The sequence below is a fragment of the Chiloscyllium plagiosum genome, unplaced genomic scaffold (assembly GCF_037043375.1).
Source record: "Chiloscyllium plagiosum isolate Xiang-an unplaced genomic scaffold, Cpla_swu_hap1 HiC_scaffold_18, whole genome shotgun sequence".
In the NCBI taxonomy this organism is placed as follows: Eukaryota; Metazoa; Chordata; class Chondrichthyes; order Orectolobiformes; family Hemiscylliidae; genus Chiloscyllium; species Chiloscyllium plagiosum.
The window spans coordinates 41,605,540-41,632,835 of NW_028270156.1; the positions used below are offsets into that span (position 1 = coordinate 41,605,540).

Sequence of the window (27,296 nt, forward strand, 5' to 3'; positions counted from 1 at the left end):
TGTAACTGTGCTTGAGGTCAATAGGCTGTTAGATAAAAATTATTTTTCTTCATAGCTGTCTCCATTGCTTCTTTCCTGACAAATTGACCCAAAGGGTTCTTCCCCATTAGAGCCTGCACTGTTACAGGGAAGTGGAGCTGCATGAGGGTTTGAGTTGCTATACTGCTCCAATAGAGAGAGAGTTTTGTAGGAGATTTTGTTTTCAAAAGCTGTTAGCTAATGATGGAAGGGTTATATTCTCCCCGGTCAAATAGTCAATATTCACGGTGTGCACATTGAAATGAGAAAGCAGATAGAATTGTTCTTGGGCAATAGTCAGTGACTTCAGCAGAAATAGGTTAACATCAGGGAGAAGGGGAGAAAAATATCTTGTTAAACACTTCTACAGCCACGGTGAAATTAAAGTGTCCTGAAATGGCTCCCAGTGTCACCTCTCTTCCCCAACTGTTACCATCAATCAAAAGCAGGATACCACAGAGGTGGAAACCTAAAATTCAAACAGCAAATGTTGGAAATACTCTGCATATCCAGCAGTAGCCATGGAGAGAGGAACAGCATTAATGCTTCAGCGTGATGCTCTTTCATCAGCAGAGCTGAGGTAATACGTTTTGAATGAATGAAAGAGGGAGCGGTGATGAAGACCAAGGAAAGGAAAGGGAGGATTTGTACAGATGAGGTTTAAATGCTACATTGCAGCTATCTGTTTTCTATCCCCCCACCCCATCATTCCACTTCCACACTGGCCAGAGTTTGATGTCCCCCCTTAGTCAGGAGCTTTGCAGGTGGGAAGAATGTGGATGATTCCCAGGAGCCTCCTACCATACCCCTGCCTGACCCCAATTTGACACATTTAGAGGCTGGGTGGATGGAGAGTGGGGTGCAGGTGAGGTTTCGGGCACTCCATCCACCCTCACATCCGTTCAGGCTTTAAACAATGCATTATGTTGAGGGTGGTGGGTGGAGAGATCAGAGGAAACTTAGTATTTCACCTTGCTTAGGTCTCAGGCAGGGAGAGGAAGCACCTTTCTCAAAGACCTTCTTTTCTCATCAAGATCCCTCCCCCCTAGGTTTATCCCCAGTGCTGCATACCCAAAAACTGGCCCCTGCCTCTCCAATCAAGATCACACCTCCCCTCCCTAATCTGCACCATAGCTGCTCCTGGAGTCCATGATCAGAGGCTGTTTGTAGTCCCAATCATAGAATCCCTACAGTACAGAAGCAGGCCATTCAGCCCATCAAGTCCCCACCGACTCTCTGAAGAACATTCCACCCAGCCCCACCCCCTATCTCTGTAACCATGCATTTCCCATGGCTAATCCACATAGCTTGCACATCCCTGAACACTTTTTGTGGCAATTCATCAAATCCCTATAGTGTGGAAACAAGCCAACAAGTCCACATCAAACCTCCAAAGCGTATCTCACTCAAACCTATTCCCCTACCCCTATTACTCTACATTTCGTCTGACTGGAGCACCTAGTCTAGACATGCCTGAACAGAATTTAGCATGTCCAATTGATCTAACCGGCATATATTTGGACTGTGGGAGGAAACCAGAACACCTGGAGGAAACCCACATATACACAGGGAGCACGTACAAATTCTAGGCAGTCACCCAACTCCTTGGAGCTGTGAGGCAGCAGTGCTAACCACTGAGCCACTGTGCTACCCTATCTGGCCATTGCTACTGTTAAAGGTGCTGGTATGTGAGTGGGAGGAGGAATCACTGTCTGGAGCCATTTATGGATGCTTCTGGGAATGTTTAATAGCTGTGGGACTGCTGTGGTTGGCATGGATACTTTCTCTGGATTAGTGGTGCTGGAAGAGCACAGCAGTTCAGGCAGCATCCGAGGACAGGCAAAATCGACGTTTCGGGCAAAAGCCCTTCATCAGGAATAAAGGCAGAGAGCCTGGAGCATGGAGAGATAAGCTAGAGGAGGGTGGGGGTGGGGAGAGAGTAGCATAGAGTACAATAGGTAGGTGGGGAAGGAGATGAAGGTGATAGGTCAGGGAAGAGAGGGTGGAGTGGATAGGTGGAAAAGGAGCTGGGCAGGTCGGACAAGTCCGGACAGGTCGAGTTACTGGAGGTTAGAAACTAGGATGAGGTGGGGGAAGGGGAAATGAGGAAACTGTTGAAATCCACATTGATGCCCTGGGGTTGAAGTGTTCCGAGGCGGAAGATGAGGCGTTCTTCCTCCAGGCGTCTGGTGGTGAGGGAGCGGCGGTGGAGGAGGCCCAGCACCTCCATATCCTCGGCAGAGTGGGAGGGGGAGTTGAAATGTTGAGCCACTGGGCGATTTGGTTGATTGATGCGGGTGTCTCTGAGATGTTCCCTAAAGTGCTCTGCTAGGAGGCGTCCAGTCTCCCCAATGTAGAGGAGACCGCATCGGGAGCAACGGATACAATAGATGATATTAGTGGATGTGCAGGTAAAACTTTGATGGATGTGGAAGGCTCCTTTAGGGCCTTGGATGGAGGTGAGGGAGGAGGTGTGGGCACAGGTTTTACAGTTCCTGCGGTGGCAGGGGAAAGTGCCAGGATGGGAGGGTGGGTCGTAGGGGGGCGTGGACCTGACCAGGTAGTCACGGAGGGAACGGTCTTTGCGGAAGGCGGAGAGGGGTGGGGAGGGAAATATATCCCTGGTGGTGGGGTCTGTTTAGAGGTGGCGGAAATGTCGGCGGATGATTTGGTTTATGCAAAGGTTGGTAGGGTGGAAGGTGAGCACCAGGGGGGTTCTGTCCTTGTTGCGGTTGGAGGGGTTGGGTCTGAGGGCGGAGGTGCGGGATGTGGATGAGATGCGTTGGAGGGCATCTTTAACCACGTGGGAAGGGAAATTGCGGTCTCTAAAGAAGGAGGCCATCTGGTGTGTTCTATGGTGGAACCGCTCCTCCTGTCTATGGTGGAACTGCTCCTCCTGGATACTTTTTACCTCATGGATACTTTCTCTACCAACTCATCAGTGGCAGGCTTGAAACTCCACTATTCAAAAAATTCTGCCCAATAACTTTTGCATTTCTAAATTGCAGAATGTTTATTATTGGGTTAGGAAGATGCTTTTTTTTAAAAAAGGATTTGTGCTCAGAGGACTATGGACAGGGATTCTTTTGAAAAGAGAAGGGATACTTGGAATTTCTTTTTTAAAATGAGTCCCTAAAAGGTCATTGGGACTTTTTTTTTTAAAAAGACACTTCCTCGAAGTCACATGGCTTGAACTAGCTGTTTGATCTTATTTGCTAGAAGTCAGAAGCCTAAGTTTCTGGCTTTGTTTAGTATTTTGTTGGGAGTTCAGCTGGGGTACAACTTTCTGAGAAAGAGAGAATACTCAGCTCTGCCTTTTGGAGAAAATATTTTTCGAAGGTCTTGTGTGATATTGGAAACCTTCGGGTGGCACAGTGGCTCAGTGGTTAGCACTGCTGCCTCACAGCACCAGGGATGCAGGATTGATTCCACCCTCGGTGACTGTAAGGAGTTTGCATGTGTCTGGTTGAGTTTCCTCCGGGTGCTGCGGTTTCCTCCCACAGTCCAAAGATGTGCAGATTAAGTGGATTGGCCATGTTAAATTTCCCATCGTGTCCAGGGATGTGCAGGCTAGGTGGCTTAGCCATGGGAAATGCAGTGTTATGGGGATAGGATAATGGTGTGGTCTGAGTGGGATGGTCTTTGGAGGGCCGATGTGGACCTGATGGACCGAATGGACTGCTTGCACACTGTAGGGATTCTATGATTGATTCAGATGCTCTCTTGAAGTGTTTCTGAAATGTTGTTAACTTCTGAACATGCAAAGATTCCAGTGACAACAGTCTGGGTTTAGGATGCTGACTGAAAATCATCTTGAACTTCTTTGTGCTTCATGAACTAATATTTACTGCCTAAAGGTTTTATTTTCAAAATTAATCTTTGCAGAAAGTTCCCTATTTTCTCCTAAATTGATGTGTGTGTGTGTATATCTATGGACTGGGTGAGGGGAATGGGGGAATGGGATGGCATAATTTCGAAGTGTAAACATTTATACTTACATGTTTCCAACTTTGGGTTTTTCAGTTTGCTAAATAAGAGTTGAGATTAAAGTGGTGCTGGAAAAGCACAGCAGGTCAGGCAGCATCCGAGAAGCAGGAAAATCGACGTTTCGGGCAAAAGCCCTTCATCAGGAATAGAGCAGGGTGCCTGCAGAGTGGAGAGATAAATGAGAGGGGGGTGGAGGTGGGGAGAAAGTAGCATAGAGTACAATAGGTGAATGGGGGTGGGGATGGTTTTTAACCTAGTTTGCCAAATAAGTTTGGTTTAACAAAAAAACCTCTAATTTTGTTATTTATTAAAAGAATCCTCCATGATGGATCTTTTTATTTTAAACCTAGTAAAGATAAGGCTTAAAATTGCCCATGTTGGTAACTGGGTAAAAAGCACTTGCATGTTGTGATTACTTGAGTGGTGGGATTCAACACTGATAGTTCACCCTCCCAATCTGGGCCACAACAATACAACATTGATTTCGATATAGTTTTCTATTATTTCCTTTATTCCAATCATAGGGATTCCAATATGTTTCCTACCATCAATGTTAAGTTGACTGGTATAACCTTGGACATTTTCTACTTCGCTTTTTAAATATAGATTACCGCCAAACCTCTACCTTACACATTATAACTTTCTTTTTCTCGTAAATTGATAAAACGTGCAGGAATGTATTTGCTGTCTCAATTGTTTTAAAATGTGCAGATGTAATCCATTTGGACTGGGGTTTTTTTATTTTGTCTACTTGTGACTTGTTTATTTAATATTTCACCTCTTTTATTTTAAATACAGTTATCTCATGTCTAATCCTATCAGGCAATGTAATGCCAACTTGTTTATCAGATAAATGCTAAGGCAAAGCAATTATTTCATATTTCTGCAATTCCTCTGCCAATGCCTGTAACAGCATATTCATCATTAAAAGGCCCTATTTCCATCACAACCATTTTTTAATGCGCTTGTAAAATATTTGACTTGTTTTATGTTCCTCAATAATTTAATTTCACAGTTCCTCCTTGACCTCCTAATATTTTTGACTTCTCTGCTAATGTCTTCATATTCTCCCTACCATTAATAAGCTCCGTTATTCCTGCTCTGCATATTATGAGAGGAGAATGAAATAGAGAAAGGGAAAGGTAAGGTTCATGACGGATCTATGGTTTAATGCAGATGACATGCTTAACCGATGACAAAACCAAACATTATTATAGATTCTTATGTGCAAAACACTTATGCTAAAATAATCTACATTTGCATAGCAACTCTCATAACCCAGGATGTCTGAAGGTACTTTACAAGTCAAGAGTGTGTTGCTGGAAAAGCACAGCAGATCAGGCAGCATCCAAGGAGCAGGAGAATTGAAGTTTCAGGCCGGAGCCCTTCATCAGGAATGAATTCCTGACAAAGGGCTCTGGCCCAAAACATCAATTCTCTTGCTCCTCAGATGCTGCCTGACCTGCTGTGATTTTTAGGCAACACACTCTTGACTCTGATCTCCAGCATCTGTAGACCTTACTTTCTCCCAGTTATTTGCAAGTCTAGTCACTATTGTAATGCAATTGATGCAGCAGACAACCAAGCATCTATAACAGCAATGTGATTATGACCAGATAGTCTGCTTTTGGGATGTTGCTTGAGGGATAATTAAAATGAAGAAGGGAAATAATTTGACATTAAAAATACACGTATGTTAAAGATAACAGATTATTGAAATGTTGTGATGTGGTTGGCTAAAGGAAGTCTCCCATCTACAGTACGAAGAGTCAACTTTTCTACATTCTGATGACCAGCTTATTCTTGTTTAAAATAATAATGTATTAAAAAAACCAACACTTACACAGCTGCTTACCACTCCAAAACATCTTGAAGTACTTCACAAGACTGAATTTTTTTTCAAGTGTTGCCACTGTTAGACATGGGAAAGTAACAATATTCATGCACAGGATCTCACAATTAACCCGTTTTTGTTGGTGTTGACTGAAGGAGGAATGCTGGGCCAAACACATTGGGAAAGTTGTGCTGTTCTTTTAAATAGTGCCATAGGGATTTTAAAATTCCATCCGAATAAGTTTAAACACTTAATCAAACACAGTGTCTTCAGAATGTTGTACACAATACCGCAGGAGTGTCATCTTCAGTTCCATACTGAATTGGGACTTAAACTTAATACCTAGTTTGGGTAAGTTAGAAATTATTAAATTTATATTCCCTATTTATTTTGTACTTTGTTTGTACATTTACATTGCACTAATGTCCCTAATGATGATATTACAAATAGGTTTTTAGCTATTATTTGTTCAATCATGACCATATTCAACAGTTCAATGAGGAACTCAAAAGCGATCTAACACCAAACTAAGTTTAGATTAAGAATCAAAGGAATGGAACAATGGCCTTTAAATGAGGAATGATTATTCTATATCTAGTTTGGTTGTACCTGACAGGAGGGCTGATATCGATTGTAAGAGACTTGATTATCAACAAACATTATTTTTTAGTCAGGTGTGATGATACTATGGCTTTAAGAACAGTATTTTCTCATAGTTTTATTTTATGAAGAGGGGTTGAGTCAGAGGTAGTGAGCAGTCTGTTCAAAGCCAATAAAATAAACAGCTTGTGAAGCCTTGAGTTTTTGTTTTAGGTTGGATCAATAGAAGCAGCCTGATTGGGCGTTGTCAAGCTTCCACAGAACCAGGAGTTTTAGTTTTAGCTTTCAGCAGTTGCTAGCGTCTTGGAGCTAGATGTGGAAGCTCTTATTCCTGTCTAAAGCTAGTGTTCTCCTCCTCCTGCTGGAATTGTATGTGAAATAATCTATTTTACTGAATTTGCCTTTGCCAAGGGTGTGTTTATTGATGCTACTATACAGAGAACAGTTAATTAGTAGTAGTTTGTTAAGCATTTCAGTACAGTTGTAGTTAAGCCAATTCGTTTCTTTCTATTTTGTCTGTATTTTAACTAAAGAGTACAAATAAAGTATGTTTTGCTTAAAGTTGAGTAGTTTGACCATTCAAATTGCATCCAGATTGCAAAGCCTCACATTTACCTTTAAAATCAGAAAGGTTAGGCTCTAGGTTCTTAATGCATTTTGAGGGTGTTTTGTTTGATCCATAACACCGTATCACAAATTAACCAACTCAATGAACCAATCCTCTCCAACAATTATTCTACTTGTGTTAGTTTTTGATGTAACGTGATGTAGCGTAATGCCAAAAACATGGGATCAATTTCCCATACTAGCTGAGGTTACCATGAAGGATTCTCCTTCGCAATCTCTACCCTTGTCTGACATATGGTGACTCTCAAGGTAAATCACCACCAGTCAATGCTCTGTCAGTTTCTTATGAACAATAAGCCTCAACATTACAGCCAGTAACTGGATTGTCTCACCAAGGATGGATAGTAAGTGATAATAACAATATGCTGATGCTTTCTGTATAATTGTAGGGTTTAACATTCCAGTGGCCCTTCTTGCGTAGATTAGCAAAGAGGTAGCACTAATTTTTCATGTGTTGCTTTTGAATGACTTACGAAGGAACAGTATGACAAATTTAATACTTCTCTAAACAACCCACATCTGTTTATTTTAGATCCATAATCAGATGCCATCTCATATCCATCTAGCTAAAATTTCACCTATGAGGTTGGAATTTACAACAAGTTCCTGCCAGCTTAACAAACCTTCTTCCTTGTACTTTACCTACCCCACACCCCAGGCCTTGTCAACACTGGAGCTCCATTCAGTATAGCCAACCAACTTGCATTTACTAATTGTGCCCATCGTCAACTTTTCTTTCTCCTTGGTTCACCATTATCCATCCCTTTGTCTGTCCAACTGTCTTTCTCTCTTTCCAGGCTCTGTCTCCACCTATCATTTACTCTTTAACACACCCGGCCCCTCCCCCACTGTCTCCATTTCCTAGTTACTATCAGCTCTAAAGAAGGGTCACTGGATCAAAAACTTTAACCCTCATTTCTCTCTCACAGATGCTATCAAATCTGTTGAATTCCTCCAACAGTATCTGTTTTCATTTTAGCCCATCTGCTTTTGGGCTTATTGAGGCCCTAAATAAGGGTCTCTTCCATCTTCACTGTTAACTTTACCTGCAACAGGAGAAGGCCCAGGTTAAGTCAATAAGCCCGGTCACTTTCACTGTGTGGGTGTTACCGTGCAAGAATGGGTGAAATCTGCTGTCAGTGCAATACCCCAACGCTGCTTTCAGTGCAAAATATCTGTAGTACAGTGGCTTCTGGGTAGTTGGGCTTCCAGATGACTTTTCAGGTAAGGTTTGGGGATGGGGCTGGAGAGTAAATGGACTCAGAAATTCTGATGTGGTCCATCAGTCTAGTAGATAAATAATCACATTTCCTCTGTGACCAATTTAAACTACAGAATGATTAACCATAACATTGAAATTGCCTCCCGATAACCCATGATGTCAGCTGGTGGGGACAGGGTGCAAGGAGGCATCTGTGTACACATAAACTATTTATATCATCAGCCCAGAACAAGGGGAAGTGAAGAGAGGTGTGTAATAACTCAGGTAGCCCAACTGGAAAGGAGCATTATTACTGAACACCAAAATAGAGCCATTACTCACAACATACGTAGACTAGTCCTGGCCCAGGGTACACAGTTCTGCAGACCCATTCCTGGGTTTGCTTTATTATAGAATCACTATAATGCAGATGGAGGTCATTTGGCCCATTGAATCTGTACTGACCCTCTGAAGAGCAACCCACTAGAACCCACTCTATCCTGCATTTAGCATGGTTAATCCACCTAGCCAACACATCCTTGGACTTACAGAGCAATTTATCTTAACCATTCCACCTAATCCACACATCTTTGGACTGTGGGAGCACTCAGACACAACACAGGCAGTTGCCCAAGGCTGGTATCAAACCTGAGTCCCTGGCACTGTGAGGCAACAACCACTGAGCCAAAATGCCTTCCCCTAGGTCTGCATTATAAAGGGCCCAGGTGGGCAGGCCATTGCCTGTTACCAAAATAACTCATACACAACAAGCTCCACGAGATTAATGAGTGATTTCCCCAGGGCCTTTAAAAGGTTTATCACAAGGCAGATGGGTACTCCTCTGCTGCCACCTTGGCCCCCCAAATATTGCCAGCATACATACCCTGCTGCTGACTTGCCACAAGCCTCCTCCAGTGTCACAATACCCAGGGCAGGAGTTGCTGTTACATCTACACCCCCGCACTTGCTGCTTATCTTGTCGATGTCCAGAGGAGGAGTGATCCAGATATCAAAATGGCCACCAGCACATGTGCAGAGGGGATTGGTGATGTTACTCTGATCGTGCATGTATCTGTGTGTGCGTGCGCACTCCTTGCTCCACCTTGTGGTGGTATTCTCAGTAAACGTGCCCTTTAACTCATTTGATTTGTCAATATTGTGAAATAATGGCATGAAAAGAAATCTTGCTGAAGGCATTGATTATAATAGCACTGAGGTTCTGTATCATTCAGCAGGAAATAGCCCCAACCATTTGTTTATGCAACAAGTATTCAAATAGATTCCTCTTCCTGCATAAATATATTTACATCGCTACAAAACACATCTGTCTTCACATGGAGTCAAAACGTACAGTGTAACTGGCCAAATCCTTATAAGTTTGGGTTTTGTATTCAGCTGTAATACAACATTAATGAAACACTCTCACATTACTCCCCAAAAGAGTACAAATTGCATTTTTAAAATGCTACATTTTAAATAAATCTGCCGGACTGATACTTCACTAACATTGAACAAGTCACTGATGGTTAAATTTCAGTAACCAGCAAATGTGTTTAAATGCACATGTGCTGGATGTTACAAATATGAGGTTATATAAGATTATTACCTTTTAGGACAGAATCTTTAATTTAGGTGAACATGAATGAAATCATGAGGTCTGATCTGAAATCTGCCTAACAATAAGCCACCTGATGCAGCTGGTAACGAGTAAACAGGGAGACCTGTTTACAGGCATGAAAGTGAAAGGCCTTCACACTTAGATTCGATGGCAGAAGCATCTGTGTTTATAATGGTTGGACTGCTAAGTGCCAAAATCCCAGGGAATTGTTGAGAAAGTCATTTTAGGAATTGCTATGCACAACCTGTCAATTTACTTTCAAGATGAAAGAGACATGGGGTCTCTAGGATAACCAATCAGCATTTATATCTGGTGATTGGCATTGATATGGAGATGGCCTTTGAAAGGCAAGAAGTTTCTAAGATGTCCCTGAAGCTAACAGACAGAGTTGATATGTCGGGGTCCTGGAAAGACAACAGCTGGAACCCGAAAGTCTATGGTTCACAATGCAGGATGCTGGTGGGAGTTTATGTTTGGATTAAAAAGACTGAAGATGGAATCTGATAGGGACCTGAGTGACATGGGTTATGGCGAAAAATGGAGCAGGATTATGCACAAAGTCTAATGAGGCCAATTTTGACATCAGGACAATCTTGCTGCAGCTCCTAACCAGGTCCTAGGTATTGAGGCAAGATTTTCTCAAGACAGCAGTAAGTTGCCTATTAAGGGGGATTATTACTTATTAATTACTTTTATTAGCTACACATCTCATCTCATTAATATTCAGTCCCCAATACTATTGCAGCAAATTAGATAGCACAAAGTCTCGACGCGGAAGTCAGAGTGAGTACCTGGTGACTTCAGCTCAACGCTGGCTGTAAGGAGTCAACATGTTGCTCAGCACCAAACAACATCTCAGGCATGATCCATGGGCAGCAGCCACCCACGTCTCTCATCCACAGACACTGCCATCCGAGATCTATAAACTCCTCAGGATCTCTGATCCACTTACAGGACACTTGATAAGAAGAGACATGCATGGGAGAGTGCACCAGCAACTAGCAACAACAGGACAGTTTGCACACCTCGTAGACTGGACCAGACTGCATCACAGCGCTTTCTCACTTAGTGCCTCCCTAAATGCTCACAGCATCTGGCCGTGCTGTGCCACGCTATTAGTCCATTGGCACTTCAGCCAGAGCCTAAAGGCTGTCAGCTCTGTGATACTGCATATTCTATAGCACAGACACACTGCTTGCCTGTAGGGACCTGGCCCGGAGTTAGGTCCGGTGGAGATAGCTGGTTGTAAGGCACACTTAGAAGTCAGTCTAACACTTACTGCATTTGCAAGCAGCCTGCAGGCAAACAGTGTGCACTCTCATTCCACCAAATGGCCATGTTGGAAAATGGGTGCAGATTTGTCCTCAGTCCAACTGAGTTGGGGGGGGCAGGGTGGTTAGACGCATCAGCCAGGCACCTTCAGGTCACAGGCACAGTCTATACATAATCCAGGGGCTTGATCACTGTCAGTCTTCCACAGTCATAGAGATGTAAAGCACAGAAACAGAAACTTCAGTCCAACTCTTCCATGCTGACCAGATATCTTAAATTAATCTAGTCCCATTTGCCAGCATTTGGTCCATATCCCTCTAAACCCTTCCTATTCACATACCCATCCAGATGCCTTTTAAATATTGTAATTGTACCAGCCTCCACCACTTCCTCTGGCAGCTCATTCCATACATGCACCACCCTCTGTGAAAATGTTGTCCCTTAGGTCCTCTTAAACCTTTCCGCTTTCACCCTAAACCTCTGTCCTGTAAATTTGGACTCTGCGATCTTCAGGAAATGACCTTGTCTATTTACCCTATCCATGACCCTCATGATTTTATAAACCTCTATAAAATCAATCCTAAGCCTCCAACGCTCCAGGGAAAGTAGCCCCAGCCTATTCAGCCTCTCCCTATAGCTCAAATCCTCCAACCCTGGCAACATCCTTGTAGACCTTTTCTGATCCCTTTTAAGTTTAACAACATCCTTCTCATAGCAGGGAGATCAGAATTGAACACAGTATTCCAAAAATGGCCAAACCAATGCTTCAACATGACCTCCCAACTCTAATACTCAATGCACTGACCAATAAAAGTAAGCATACCAAATGCCTTCTTCACTATCCTATCTACCTACGACTCCACTTTCAGGGAATTATGAACCTGCATTCCAAGGTCTCTTTGTTCAGCAACATTCTCTAGGACCTTACCATTAAGTGTACAAGTCATGCTCTGATTTGCCTTTCCGAACTGCAGCATCTCACATTTATCTAAGTTAAATTCCATCTCCCACACTTTAGCCCTTTGACCCATCTGATCAAGATCCCATTGTACTTTGAGGTAACCTTATTCGCTGTCCACTACACCAACAATTTTGGTGTCATCTGCAAATTATTAACTATACCTCCTATGCTCACATCCAAATCATTTATATAAATGACAAAAAGCAGTGGATTCAGAACCAATCCTTGTGGCACTCCATTGGTCACAGGCCTCCAGTCTGAAAGGCAATCCTCTATTACCCTCTATCTCTCCTACCTTTGATCCAATTCTATATCAAATGGCTAGTTCTCTCTGTATTCCCTGTGATCTAACCAGTCCACCATGAGGAAACTTGTCAAATGCTACACTGAAGTCTATGTAGACCATGTCTACCATTCTGCCATCATCAATTTTCTTCGTTACTTCTTCAAAAAATTCAATTAAGTTCGTGAAACATGATTTCCCATGCACAAAGCACTATCCCTACTCAGCCCTAAATCCTGTCCCTCAGGATCCCCTCTATCAATTAGCTCACCACCGATGTCAGGCTCACCGGTCTGTAGTTCCCTGGGTTTTCCTTACCACCTTTCTTGAATAGTGGCACCCTTCTGTGAACCCTTCTGTTAATTAAACTGAACACCTAGAAAAGCTCACCTTGCCTTATAATCTGTTGAAGTATGAGTGACAGAGAATTGCCAAATTCCACTACTTAAAGAAAATAATCTCAATTTATTCCTTAACTCTAAAACTGAACATTAAACAACTCTTTAAATGCTAAATCTCCTTTCTCTTAAATGTTTGTTAGCTGCCTCCAACTCTATATCAATATACTGTTCCCATAAAAACCTGTATTAAAATTACATCAACTTAAGTTCAAAACCACACAGTGACTGGCTGAAGTTTTCCCTGTGTCATCTTCTGTCTTTTACTGCAAAGATGTTTCATATGAAAACGGTATCTCTGATGGAGAGTGTTTTGCATGGCAGTCTCTCTCTCTCTCTCTCTCTCTGGGTGGCCATTACTCTCTTTCTAACTTTCGAAATGCCTGCTTCTTTATATCCCTAACATCAGATCATCCCATTGGTTTAAGGTTGGCAAAAACAATAAATTCAAAATCGAATGGGTTTTAGTATCCTGGGGCATAATTTAAACTGATTGGTTAAAATCAAATTGTTGTCAAAATAGCAACTAAAACTCAAGGTATCTGTTTCACAGTCAAATGTTATGTATTTTCAATTTTCCAGTACACTCTGAGAGTGCTAGCTAGTCATATGACAGGTGCTTGTAAACTCTCAGTGCAAAACAGCACTCACACTCTCTTAAAGGTACAGTACACACCTTCAACTTCATAACACTAACCATACCTCCTATGTTAACATCCAATGACAAAAAGCAGTGGACTCAGCACAGATTCTTGTGGCACACTGCTGGTCAGAGGCCTCCAGTCTGAAAGGCAACCCTCCACCACCCTCTATTTCTCCTACCTTTGAGCCAATTCTGTATCCAAATGGCTAGTTCTCTCTGTATTCTATGTGATCTAACCAGTCTACCATGAGGAACCTTGTCAAATGCTGCAGTGAAATCTATTTAGATCATCTCCACCACTCTTCCATCATCAATCCTCTTTGTTACTTCTTCAAAAAACTCAATTAAGTTAATGAAACATGATTTCCCACACATAAAGCCATGTTGTCTATCCCTACTCAGTCCTTGTAAATCCTGTCCCTCAGGATTCCCTCCAACAATTTGTCCACCACCAATGGCAAGCTCACTGGTCTATAGTTCCCTGGCTTTTCCTTCCCACCTTAAGTAGTAGTACCATGTTAGCCAACCTCCGATCTTCCGGCACCTCAACTGTGGCTATCAATGACACAAACATCTCAGCAAGAGGCCCGGCAATCACTTCCCTGGCTTGTCACAAAGTTCTAGGGTACAGCTGAACAGATCCTGGGAATTTACCCACCCTTATGTGTTTTAAGATGTCTGGCACCTCCTCGTCCGTAATATGGCATTTTTTAAGATGTCACTATTTATTTCCCCAAGATCTCTAGCTTCCATATCCTTCTCCACAGTAAACACTAATGCACATATTCATTTAGTATCTCCTGAGTTTCCACACACAGATGGCCTTGCTGATCTTTAAGGGGTTCTATTCTCTCCCTGGTTACTCTTTTGTCCTTAATGCATTTGTAGAATCCCTTTGGATTCTCCTTAACCCGATTTGCCTAAGCAAAGGATATTCCTGGATAGATGGGAAAAGCAGAGGCATATGTTGAGATGGGGACAAGGTCAGTGTCTGGGAGAAAGTCAAGGTATAACAGGAGGGTATGTGAAATAGCCTCGGAGGGCAAGGTAGGCTGCAGGAGGAAGCATTATTGTCAATAACTTATGGAACTTCCAAGGGTGCTGTGGGAAGACAGACCATCATTTCTTTGCATGTCATATAATTATTAAGATAGTCTGTACTGAATACAGTGATAAGTTGCATGGCTGATGTGATTCTGGGAATGGGGAAGGGTTAGAGCACAGTAAGCATTCCCTTCTTGATGTTATGTGTTGGCCACTCCATTGGCACAGCACCTTCACCAGGTTGGTACATATACTGAGGTCAAAGTTAAATGAATGATGGAGTCAGTGCACAAGTGCTGCATGTCTAACTGTGTGCAACCCTCACCTACAGGGTATATGACCAATGATTCTTCAGAGACCTGAGAACCTGCTTTGCTCCTTATCTTCTCAACATAGGTCATTTCCACCAGGAATCTTCTGCCTAACTGATTATGGCTCATTGGTCACTGTGGCTGCCGAGCTCAGAATTTGAAGGCAGATGCAGGCAGACCAAGGCTGACAGTAAGCAGGCAGGCTGGCACAGAGACTGAGAAGCACCCAGGTTAGTGGGGGGTGGTCACAGCTACAGGGCACTTCAGGATGTACATGGGCTACAGAAGCACTAGTTATTTTTGCCTTGAACTGCATTTCCTGGGGATGAGAGAGGCACAGAGTTAATACCTGCTCTGTACGTCCCAGAACACTCTGCTGGAATTGTACCGGATGCTGGAATGGGACCTGACGGCTGCAGGAGTGGGGGGCCAGTCTCTCCCAGTAGCTGTGAGGATGAAATTGTATGTGGCTGGCTCCTTTCAGGGAGTGATGGGTGAGTTGTGTGGGATTCCCAGCCATGCATCCACAAATACATCAGGACAGTGACTGATGCCATTGTACAAGATCACACTGGCTCATTTTGCTTCCCCTTGGTGAGGTCAGTGCTGCAGCCTGGGCAGTGGGATTCAGAAATATAGCTGGCTTCCCCCAGATGCAGGGTGCTATCAAATGTACACACATGGCACTGAGAGGGTTGTATCATAACACTGTGGAACTCATCAACAGGAAGGAGATCCATTTGATTAATGTCCAAGTCACTTGTGATCACAGTTACAACTTCCTGAAAGTGTGCCCACTACCTTGGTAGTTGCTTGATTCCTACAATATGGAGCTTTCTCGTGGGTACTTAGTACTTTTGAGGGTCTGGGCACCTTACAAGACTAGTAGCAAGGACAAGAGCTACTCACTGTGACCTTGGTTATTATTATTCCATTTCCCACAAGTTTGGCAAGATTCTCACTAGGCAGTGACAAGTTGTCAATTGGCACCTGTTATTGTTTATTAAATGCTTTGTTAACAGCCCAACCCACCACATAAATATTTTGGTTCCAATCTCACCAAACTACCATATAAACTAGCCATTGGGAAAACTCAATAAGGAAACCAGAATGGGTTCTTGGTAGGTTTAATTAAACTGTGTGGTCTGATGGTTAAACAGTGACAAGGGTTGTTTGTGCAAGAAATTGTTAGCCAAATTGGCTATGTATCATCAGCAACATGGCTTTGTGTCTATGCTTCTATATTACCTGTGAGTGTATTGATAACAATTGTCTGGGTGCACAGCAGTCTTTCAGAAATGTTACAGATGCAACAGATGCCATTTGTTCAGTGGAAATCTGGGCAGTTGTTCTGTGAATGGCACATGGTAAGACAGGGCTGGAATCAGGTGAAAGGGGCGATATCGAGGTGGGGCAGTTTTTAATGAGGTGAATTTGGTAAGATACGAGAGATCTCACTCATCCTCGTGACGAGAAACCCTCCTTGAACATTGACAGTGTGGCCAAAGAAAATAAGATTCGGCTGCAAATGTCTGAGAATTTGAGATTAATCTGATAGATTCACCTATCATGTGCTACAGGGAGAATCTCAAAGGTAAACCCTCCCCATGAAAGGCAGTTCTGGGATTAGAAGTTACAAAACTGGTAGAGGATAGAAATGGAAGGAAATCCTTAGGACCAAAGATCATTTTTTATTAGGTCCAAGAAAATAAAATTACTACTATGGGACAGTCGAAAGTATTCCTCTGAAGCAAATTTTTAGTTGTCATTGAAGTAAATTCTGTTTTAGAGTTTAAAATATAGATTGCTTACAACAATAATGTTTAGTCAGTAGTGCTTCTTGTCCAGTTGTTACAGTAAAAGCCTTAAAATGTGAATGTTGTCATATTCTCACAACAATTAATTGGAAGTAAGAAATCATTTTTTTTTAAATGTATTGGTTTCTATGGGGATCATACAGATGATTTGCCCATTGCCAATTAGAAAGCTTTGGAAACACAATGGAGAAACTCTATACTCACACCATTCTAAAAGCAAGCTATGCTCTTAAACAGCAGTTACTGGTTAACCAGAGCACAATAGATTGCTGGTCATGACCCAAGCAAATTCTGGTTTTGTAATGGGTGAATGAATGGCACCTACCATTCTGCTTCTATTTATCAGTACAATTTCCATTGAGTTTATATTACTATAATTGAAAATGCAAGACAGAAAAAAGCCATACCCTCCAAGGGAGATCAGGCCCTCGGTGAGTTGTGTCGCCGCAACAAATTAGTTTGATCGTCTTGTGCCGTGTAGAGTCTGAACCCGGGAAGCATCTGTTAGAATAGTGACTTCAAACATAATTCAGGTACAGAGAACAAACAGCAATAGAGAATAAAAGATGGGATTAAGAAAAAGGCAGAAAAATATACTGTAAAAATCTCTAGTAACAATGAAAACATGAAGGATTGAGGTTGTGACTTATAATCATGCATTTCTGAACCAGAGAGGTTAAATTACAGTAATTAATACTTATCAAGTCATTAAAAGAGTATGCTTTAACAAAATGACATGCTTTAACTTTATGTGTCAAGTTTATTTCACATCTACAGCACAACTTTATAGCACTCAATGCATTTGAGCGGGAACCAGTCCGCAAGCAAATTTTCATAAAACTAAAAGCAGAATGACACAGTTATGACAGCAACTTTCCAATCTCCACATAATCGCACATACAACATAGAACATTACAGCGCAGTACGGGCCCTTCAGCCCTCGATGTTGCACCGCCCTGTCATACTAATCTAAACCCATCCCACCTACACTATTCCATGTACGTCCATATGACTGTCCAATGACCACTTAAATGCGCTTAAACTTGGAGAATCTACTACCGTTACAGGCAAAGCATTCCATACCCTTACCACTCTCTGAGTAAAGAAACTACCTCTGACATCTGTCTTATACCTATCTCCCCTCACTTTAAAGTTGTGTCCCCTCGTGTTTGCTGTCCCCATACTTGGAAAAAGGCTCTCCCTGTCCACCCTATCTAACCCTCTGATTATCTTGTATGTCTCTCAACCTTCTTCTCTCTAACGAGAACAGCCTCAAGGCCCTCAGCCTTTCCTCATAAGACATTCCTTCCATAACAGGCAACATCCTAGTAAATCTCCTCTGCACCCTTTCCAAAGCTTCCACATCCTTCTTATAATGTGGTGATCAGAACTGTACACAATACTCCAAGTGTGGCTGTACCAGAGCTTTGTACAGCTGCAGCATAACCTCCTCAATCCCTCTATTAATAAAGGCCAAAACACTGTATGCCTTCTTAACAACCCTGTCAATCTGGGTGGCAACTTTCAGGGATCTGTGTACATGGACACCGAGATCTCTCTGCACATCTTCACTCCCAAGCATCATACCATTAGCCCAGTACTTTGCATTCCGATTACTCTGTCCAAAGTGTATCACCTCACACTTTTCCACATTAAACTCCATTTGCCACCTCTCAGCCCAGCTCTGCATCCTATCTATGTCTCTCTGCAACCTACTACATCCTTCGTCACTATCCACAACTCCACCGACCTTAGTGTCCTTCAGCAAATTTACTAACCCACCCTTCTAAGCCCTCATCCAGGTCATTTATAAAAATGACAAACAGCAGTGGACCTAACACCGACCCTTGCGGTATGCTGCTAGTAACTGAACACCAAGATGAACATGTTCCATCAACTACAACCCTCTGTTTTCTTTCAGCAAACCAATTACTGATCCAAACTGTTATGTCTCCCACAATCCCATTCCTCTGCATTTTGTATAATAGCCTACTGTGGGGAACCTTATCGAACGCCTTGCTGAAATCCATATACACCACATCAACCGGTTTACTCTCATCTACCTGTTTGGTCACTTTGTCAAAAAACTCAATAAGATTTGTTAGGCACGACCTACCCTTCACAAAACCGTGCTGACTGTCCCTGATCAAATTATTATTTTCTAGATGGTTATAAATCCTATATCTTATAACCTTTTCCAACACTTTACCAACAACTGAAGTGAGACTCACTGGTCTGTAGTTACCAAGGTTGTCTCTACTACCCTTTTTGAACAAGGGAACCACATTTGCTATCCTCCAATCCTCAGGCACTATTCCTGTAGACAATGATGATTTGAAGATCAATGCCAAAGGGTCGGCAATCTCTTCCCTTGCTTCCCAGAGGATCATAGGATAGATCCCATCCAGCCCAAGGGACTTGTCTACTTTCACGCTGTGCAGTGTGAATCTCTTCCTTGTGAACCTCAATCTCTTCTAGTCTAGATACAAATATCTCTGTATCTTCCTCGCCAACATTTTCATTTTCTATAGTGAACACTGTCGAAAAATATTTATTTAGTGCTTCCCCTATCTCCTCTGACTCCACACACAACTTCCTACTATTATCCTTGATTGGCCCTAATTTAACTCTCATCATTCTTTTATTCCTGACATACCTATGGAAAGCCTTAGGGTTAACCCTGATCCTATCCGCCAACTTCTCATGTCTCCTCCTGGCTCTTCTGAGCTCTCTATTTAGGTCTTTCCTGACTTCCTTGTAACCCTCAAGCGCCCTAACTGAGTTTTCACATTTTGTCCTAACATAAGCCTTCTTCTTCTTCTTGACCAGGGATTCCACTTCCTTAGTAAACCACAGCTCACGCGTTCTAGATCTTCCTCCCTGCCTGACAGGTACATACTTATCTCGGACACACAGGAGCTTTTCCTTGAATAAGCTCCACATTTTTAATGTGTTCATACCCTGCAGTTTCCTTCTCCATTCTACGCTTCCTAAATCTTTCCTAATTGCATCGTAATTTCCCTTCCCCCAGCTGTAACTCTTGCTTGGTGGAATACACCTATCCCTTTCCATCACTAAAGTAAACCTGACAGAATTGTGATCGCTGTCTCCAAAGTGCTCACCTTCTTCCAAATCTAACACCTGGCCAGCTCATTACCCAGTACTAAATCTAAAGTGGCTTCGCCCCTTGTAAGCCTGTCTACATACTGTGTCAGGAAGCCCTCCTCCACACACTGGACAAAAACTGACCCATCTATAGTACTCGTACTGTAGTGATCCCAGTCAATATTTGGATAGTTGAAGTCCCCCATGACAACTACCCTGCCTCTCTCACTCCTAATGAGAATCATCTTTGCTATCCTTTCCTCTACATCTCTGGGACTATTCGGAGGCCTATAGAACACTCCCAGCATGGTGACTTCTCCTTTCCTGTTTCTAACCTCAGCCCATACTACCTCAGTTGACGAGTAACCAAACATCCTTTCTACAACTGTAATATTGTCCCTGATCAACAATGCCACACCTCCCCCTCTTTTACCATCTTCTCTGTTCTTACATCTGTCACCACCTAAAGTTACTGTGCCATTTGTACATAAATAACAGTGAGGCTAGTTACAGTTGTAGTTAAAATGGTTGCAACTTTTAGGTCAATAATTTCAATGATTAGGTTGGTGATGACTTTATTCAGTACAAAATGAATTTTATATGATTAGTCAATGAGAAACATTTGAAACAATGAGAAGTAATACTCAGTAAATGTAAACTAACTTTGTTAATTTTTATATCTGTTTCAACAATATATCAACAATTGTATATTTACATCCACTTCTGTCAATTATAAAAATGCAGTAGTTAGAGATCCTGTTAGATGGGTATATCACTTGGTGTACTATTGAACAAAAGAGGTCAGAGGATTCTTGGTTTGACTCCTAGCTTATATTGAATTAACTAAACTCAGCCAAGATGGCTGGACTTAGAGCTAACAGCAGAGTCATGTCCCTCTGTCAGCAACTTCTCAAATTCCATATCTAATTGCACATCTGCCCTCACTTGGTTTTGCTGTGGTATTTGCGTATAAATAATGGCGAGCCCTGTTAGCCTTTCTATTATATTGACTGAAGCGTTTGTGCCTGTATCTGTAGGTCACAGTATTCAAATTTGCATTTGAAACTGTGCAGCATCCCCTAGGTCAAGTCAATGCACCACAACTATACCATTCTACTATTAAACAATGAACACCCACAGCATTTGAGTTATGGTGCAAGTCTGTTTGGTGATTAACCTAATCCACATATGTGAATGAGGGCTAATTACCATAAATCATTAATATGTTATCCCTAATAGCATAATTATTGTACTCTCCAAATTTTAAAGATAGGACTTACATTTTTTTTCTGAGATGCAAGAGAAAATCTATTTTCTAATTAACCTAATTTGCACATAGAAATTAAAACTCATTAGCATAATTTATTAATATTTTATCCCTTACACCAGGAAGATGATATTCTTCCAAGTTTCACAAGAATAAAGGTTACACATTTTGCTTTGTCAGGAAAAGCTGTTTTCTAATTAACCCAATTTATGGATGGAAATTAAGTAAAATTGAAATCATTAATTTATGCCTTATCCCTTATAGCCTGCGATTATTTCTCAAAACTTGTAAATGTAGCATTTAGGGATTTTGAGTTTTGGGTTAAGTATACTTTGTTGATGATTACTGAGTGTTGTATTTTTTTTCAATTATGAAATATAGGTACGGGACACCAAGACTGAAAAAACGCAAAGAAGACAAAGTGAATCATATAGTTTAATTTGGCAGTAAGCCTGAATGATTAAAGATTGAGGAAGGTCAGGAATTCTATCGTGTTGAGGCCTTGAGTCAGAGGAGAAAATAGCAGAATAAGTCAATGTCGGTGGGGAAGCAGCAAGGTAAAACTAAAAACTGATGTAATAAATGAACAACTTATGTCAATAAAAACATTATTGACTGTTCGATTATGGAGTGGAAGATTCAGATAATTAAAATACTGACCTGTTTGCTGCCCTCAGCAATAATATAGCCACTATTCTAGACCAGAACACAGTGTGACATTCATTAGAATGAGAAAGCACAAAAACTGGATTACCAAGTCAATTGTGAGGCCTGCTCAACAAATTCTATTTACATCCTCCTCTCTCCCTACTCCACCACATCCCCCACACTTCACCCACCATCAGCATTGTCTAATAGAATCATCAGCTGCTAATGCATCATCAATTATTCTCTTCAGGTTAGACAAATCTAGGATTTATTTTCTCGAATATTGGGCAAAAATCTGTTGTTTAATTAACTTACATTGTTTATGCAAATTTCAACTAATTATTATGCAGAGAATAACAGTTATCCAGCAGCACTGAAATGGCACTAATTTGATCAAAATATTCAGACGTTACAAACTATGTCAGCAAAGCACAAATTTTATCAAATGATCAGCTGCTTTCTCTCACTTTGTTATTTGTGTAGACACTGACGGATTTTTGAGATTTTGTTTGCTCTATTTTACACAATTTTCCACTCATGGAATACACCAACATAATTGTATTCTGAGTAGTTACATACTGATAGGTAGCCAGTACTATTCAACATTTTGACATAATTTTAGATTTAACAAGAAAGTTACATGGTCTAGATTATAGTTGCTTGAAATGAGTCATGACTACACTAAGGTGGTCCATGAACTCTGAATCTGTAGAAGTCATTTACAGTGCCCTTTTAATTTTTGAGTGTTTCAATTTAAAATTAATCAGCAGCACAGCTTTATGCTTTAAGCAAGATGGAGGGCTGATTAATTGCACATTAATCTAATGTAAGATACAGATACAAAGATTTAAAGTAAGCAAGGATAAAAGTTGTGCATTACGATAAAAATGAGGTCAATCTCTACTTTCGCTGCAAGCCTGGCTTGCTTGGAGGTTTGCTTTCTGTGTGAAGGAGTTTACATCTTAACGTCAGTTTAAGAAGCTACAGTGCATTCTCTGGTTGAATAATTGTGGTTGCTCCCTCAGGTGGACTGAGCAGAACAAGTCCTTAGCAGTTTGGGGGTGGGGTATTTCACATTTCACTACAGCTCCACAGGTTGTAGCTCTTGGTAGCCTGGTTCAGTGTAATAGTTCTTTAGCTGCTTTGCTTTCCTCTGCCTCTGTATTGAGAAGCATTGACTGCTTCAAGATATTTTTATTCTGATCATTGCACAGACTGGTTGCTCACAGCTAGACTCTTATAAAGTTCAAAATTTAAAACGTCTGTATCCCAAAACTGTTGAATCATGCTTCCATAGTAGGTGTTAAGGTCTTGGAGTCATACCCATCATTGTATTTTAGTCAAAGTAATTAAATGGTTACCTCTTTCAGCCAATAGCTTGTATGGCTTTTGTTAAGCTGAGAAGGGCTATTCACACCTCTAGAGAAACCACTATCAACATCTGTTTACTCTTGAAAATCTTCATTGACTTTCCAAAGGTCTCTTGTGATTTCTTCTTGAGATAATTAGTCTGGTCCCTATACCAGTTAAATCCATGAGGGTGGTCACATAAATGCTGGCAGCCATTTTGTAAACTTCTTTGAATCCATTTTAAACACAAATTTGTCTTTACACTATATATAAAACTACCAAAAAAAATGTATTTATACCACATGCTAACTGTTGAATAACTCTTGGTCAGCTTGGCATGTGTGAGGGATTCAGAGATGCCTGCAAGAGTCGATAACAGATATGACAGGACTTGCTGTTGCCTTACACAAGTGAGGAGTCAGGAATTTGAAGAGCCAGAAGCCTCAGTGCTCAATGAATTGGCCAGACAGGACTGCACATCATCTCTCAGCAATACCCTGATGGTATAACTTCTTCCCGTTTCATAAAAAAAATTTGCATCTCCCTCCATTGAACCCAAAGCTATGCCAACATGTACGAGAGTTTTTGGGTTCAGCAAATTGAAAACGACCTCCTGGCTGGGAAACTGAGGATCAGTCCAACACAGGTCTAGACGAGATCCACTGGGATTTAGAAGAATGAGGAAGAATCTCACAGAAACCTGTGAAATTCTAACACGACTAAGAGAGGAAGGATGTTCCCAGTGACCAGGGAATCCAGACCCAGAGGTCACAGTTTAAGTATACACGGTATACCAATTAGGAATGAAGTGAGGAAAAACTTCTTCACCCGGAGAATGGTGAAAAAAATCACAGCTTTAGAAAGCAGTTAAGGCTAGAATGTTGAACTGTACTCCTGGTAGGACTGTATTGGTCAGGATCAGGTGGAAAGTGTACATACCAATGGTGCAATCAAGAAGTGGAGATGGCTTAAGACTAGATATATTGTTATTTCCATTTAAAAATCGATTTTAAGAATTTAATATATTTAAGAATTTAAGTAAGGCATTTCAACAAAATAATTTCCCCTGAAGAATTTTGCTAGCTTGTCACACATAGCTTTCCTCTCTTTGAAACAGCATTTGATAAAATATTCAAACACTTCAAAAAAAACTCTATGTTCCCTCCTTGGGGTGAAAAATAATTATTGAGCATCTGTCTTACAACTGTTTTCTACCTGATCTAGTCTTACTGGATTAATCCATTTGATCAAAGGTAGTGTGAGGTTTTCTTTTATTTATCTCTTGTTTAGGCTTTGTATCACATTTTAATACAATTGTAATTTTTTAAAACACATATTTGGGTTTTCTTGTTGCCGAATATTATTTTCTTATTATGTAAATTTGTAACTTCATTTCCAGGAGCATTTTCTGATGGAATGCAGAAGTGCTTGTGAGCACCTATCATTTTTCATGGTATAAAGTAACAGGCATCTGGGATTTGAATCTTGAAATCCACAAATTTCAAACAGGGATAATTGGAATTCAAATCATGTATAGTTCAGGAGAGATACCAGTTTAACCCTTTTGTAAAATGCATCGGAATTATGTTGCACCTACATTTTTTTTTATATTTAGCTGTAATTGAGGAATCCTGAAGAGACACCAGGCAATGGTGCTTCACATTGACTGAATCATAGAATCTCTACAGAGTGGAAACAGGCTATTCGGCCCATTGACTGGGCACCAACCTTTCAAAGAGCAGTCCACCCAGACCCACCCCACCTATCCCTGTAAGACAGCATTTCCCATGACTAATCCATCCACCTGCACATCCCTGGGCTCTATGGGCAATTTAGCATTGCCAATCTACCTAATGGCACATCTTTGGAATGTGGGAGGAAACCAGAACACGCAGATACGGGGAGAATGTGCAAACTCCACACAGTTACCCGAAGGTGAAAATGAACCCAGGTCCCTGACTCTATGAGGCAGTAGTGCTAACCACTTTGCCATCATGCCCGCCCAATAGAGTGCATAAGCATGTATGAGTACTGGATGGCTCTTGTGGTGCAGTGTTAGTGTCCCTACTTCAGAGGCCTGGATTTAAGTCCCATCTGTTCCAGAGGCGTGTCATAATGTTTCTAAATAATTGATTTGAAAATATCTACAATAGCATGAATAGATTAGATCTTCAGTACAGTATAGTCCTGGACAGTGTGGCTGGCTCCTTTTTCCTTGTCAGATCTGGTTAGGACTGGTCATTCAAGTGTTTTCAGCATTCAGTTGTCATTTTTACAATACAATACATGGCCATTTTATTCCCTTGTTGCCTTCCTTTGAGCACTGCCTCACCTGGACTGAGTCCACAACAAAGAACACATCCAGAGGCAAAACACATCAACATACCAAGTACATTTCTCGCTTTCTTTGCTCCCAATCATTGCCCAATTCCCCCTTCTGCCTCCATGGCCAGGTAGAATATCCCCCTTGTATATCTCTCTCCACCGTTGCTGTTTAACCTACTGAGTATATCTGGAATTTTCAGCTTTTTATACCAGATTACTAATACACACAATATTTTACTTTAGACTTCAGTTCAAAAAAATATTTGACATGAAGTCACTGTGATGATGCTGCTCCTTTACAAGGTTATGTTGTCCTTGGGTTTTTTTTCAGAGAGGTCGTAAAAGACACAGACTCCCAAAAGTCTAAGTTGAAGGGTTTTGAGGCCAATTTGATTATAACTTACAGATCCTGCCTCAGACAGAAGGCTTTCAAGATAAAAAAAACACAGTTGTACAATGAAAGGGGAGTGGCCACTTCTCCAACTTTCTTTGGTTTGGTTCGGATTTTGCCAGTCTGGCTATTCATCGACAGCAGTCAGGCAGTTTCAGAAGTTGCTGGATCCAAGAGAAGCAGGTCCATGTTGACCCTCCCTCTGACATTTCTCCTGTAAGACCCTGTATTTGATTTTACCTTTGGTGCCAAGGGGTGTTTATAGGGATTGTTGCAAGTATTTGGAATACCAGCATTAAGTCGGGATGGTCTGTTAGGTTTTCGGATAGGTTGTTATTCTGTAATCTGTTCTCTTTTGTTTGTGTTTCATTCGGTATTACAGTCATAGATTCATAGAGATGCATAGCACAGAAACAGATCCTTCGGTCCAAGCCGTCCATGCCGACCAGATATCCCAACTCAATCTAATCACACCTGCCAGCACCTGGCCCATATCCCTCCAAACCCTTCCTATTCATATACCCATCCAGATGCCTTTTAAAAGTTGCAATTGTACCAGCCTCCACCACTTCCTCTGGCAGCTCATTCCATACACGTACCACCCTCTGCATGAAAGAATTGCCCTATAGGTCTCTTTTATATCTTTCCCCCTCTCACCCTAAACCTATGCCCTCTAGTTCTGGACTCCCCCACCCCAGGGAAAAGATTTTGTCTATTTATCCTATCCATGCCCCTGATGATTTTATAAACCTCTATGATGTTACCCATCAGCCTCCGACGCTCCAGGGAAAACAGCCTCAGCCTGTTCAGCCTCTCGCTATAGCTCAAATCCTCCAACCCTGGCAACATCCTTGTATATCTTTTCTGAACCCTTTCAAGTTCCAGTTTCACAACATCTTTCTGATAGGAAGGAGACCAGAATTGCATGCAATATTCCAATAGTGGCCTAACCAACATCCGTACAGCCGCAACATGACCTCCCAACTCCTATACTCCATACTCTGACCAATAAAGCATACCAAACGCCTTCTTCACTATCCTGTCTACCTGCAACTCCACTTTCAAGGAGCTATGAACCTGCACTCCACGATCTCTTTGTTCAGCAATATTCCCTAGGACCTTACCATTAAGAGTATAAGTCCTGCTGAGATGTGCTTTCCCAACATGCCGCACCTCACATTTATCTAAAATAAACTCCATCTGACACTCCTCAGCCCATTGGCCCATCTGATCAAGATCCTGTTGTAATCCGAGGTAACCTTCTTTGCTGTCCACTACACCTCCAATTTTGGTGTCATCAGCAAACTTACTAACTATATCTCTTATGCTCACATCCAAATCATTTATATAAATGATGAAAAGTAGTGGACCCAGCACCGATCCTTGTGGCACTCCACTGGTCACAGGCCTCCTGTCTGAAAAACAACCCTCCACCACCACCCTCTGTCTTCTACCTTTGAGCCAGTTCTGTATCCAAAGGGTGAGTTTTCGCTGAATTCAATGAGATCTAGTCTCCAACGGGGTACCTTGTCGAACGCCTTACTCAAGTCCACATAGATCACATCTACCACTCTGCCCTCATCAGTGCTCTTTGTT

General features: G+C 41.6%; 1 long non-coding RNA gene across 1 annotated transcript in view; it reads right to left on the reverse strand.

Annotated features, from left to right (window-relative positions):
• Positions 1 to 27,296, reverse strand: part of LOC148146966 (uncharacterized) — a 42,365-nt gene that overhangs the window by 6,374 nt on the left and 8,695 nt on the right. Inside the window, exon 2 of the long non-coding RNA XR_015760024.1 lies at positions 4,017 to 4,164. This is a non-coding gene — a long non-coding RNA (uncharacterized LOC148146966). The remainder of the gene's footprint in view (positions 1 to 4,016; positions 4,165 to 27,296) is intronic.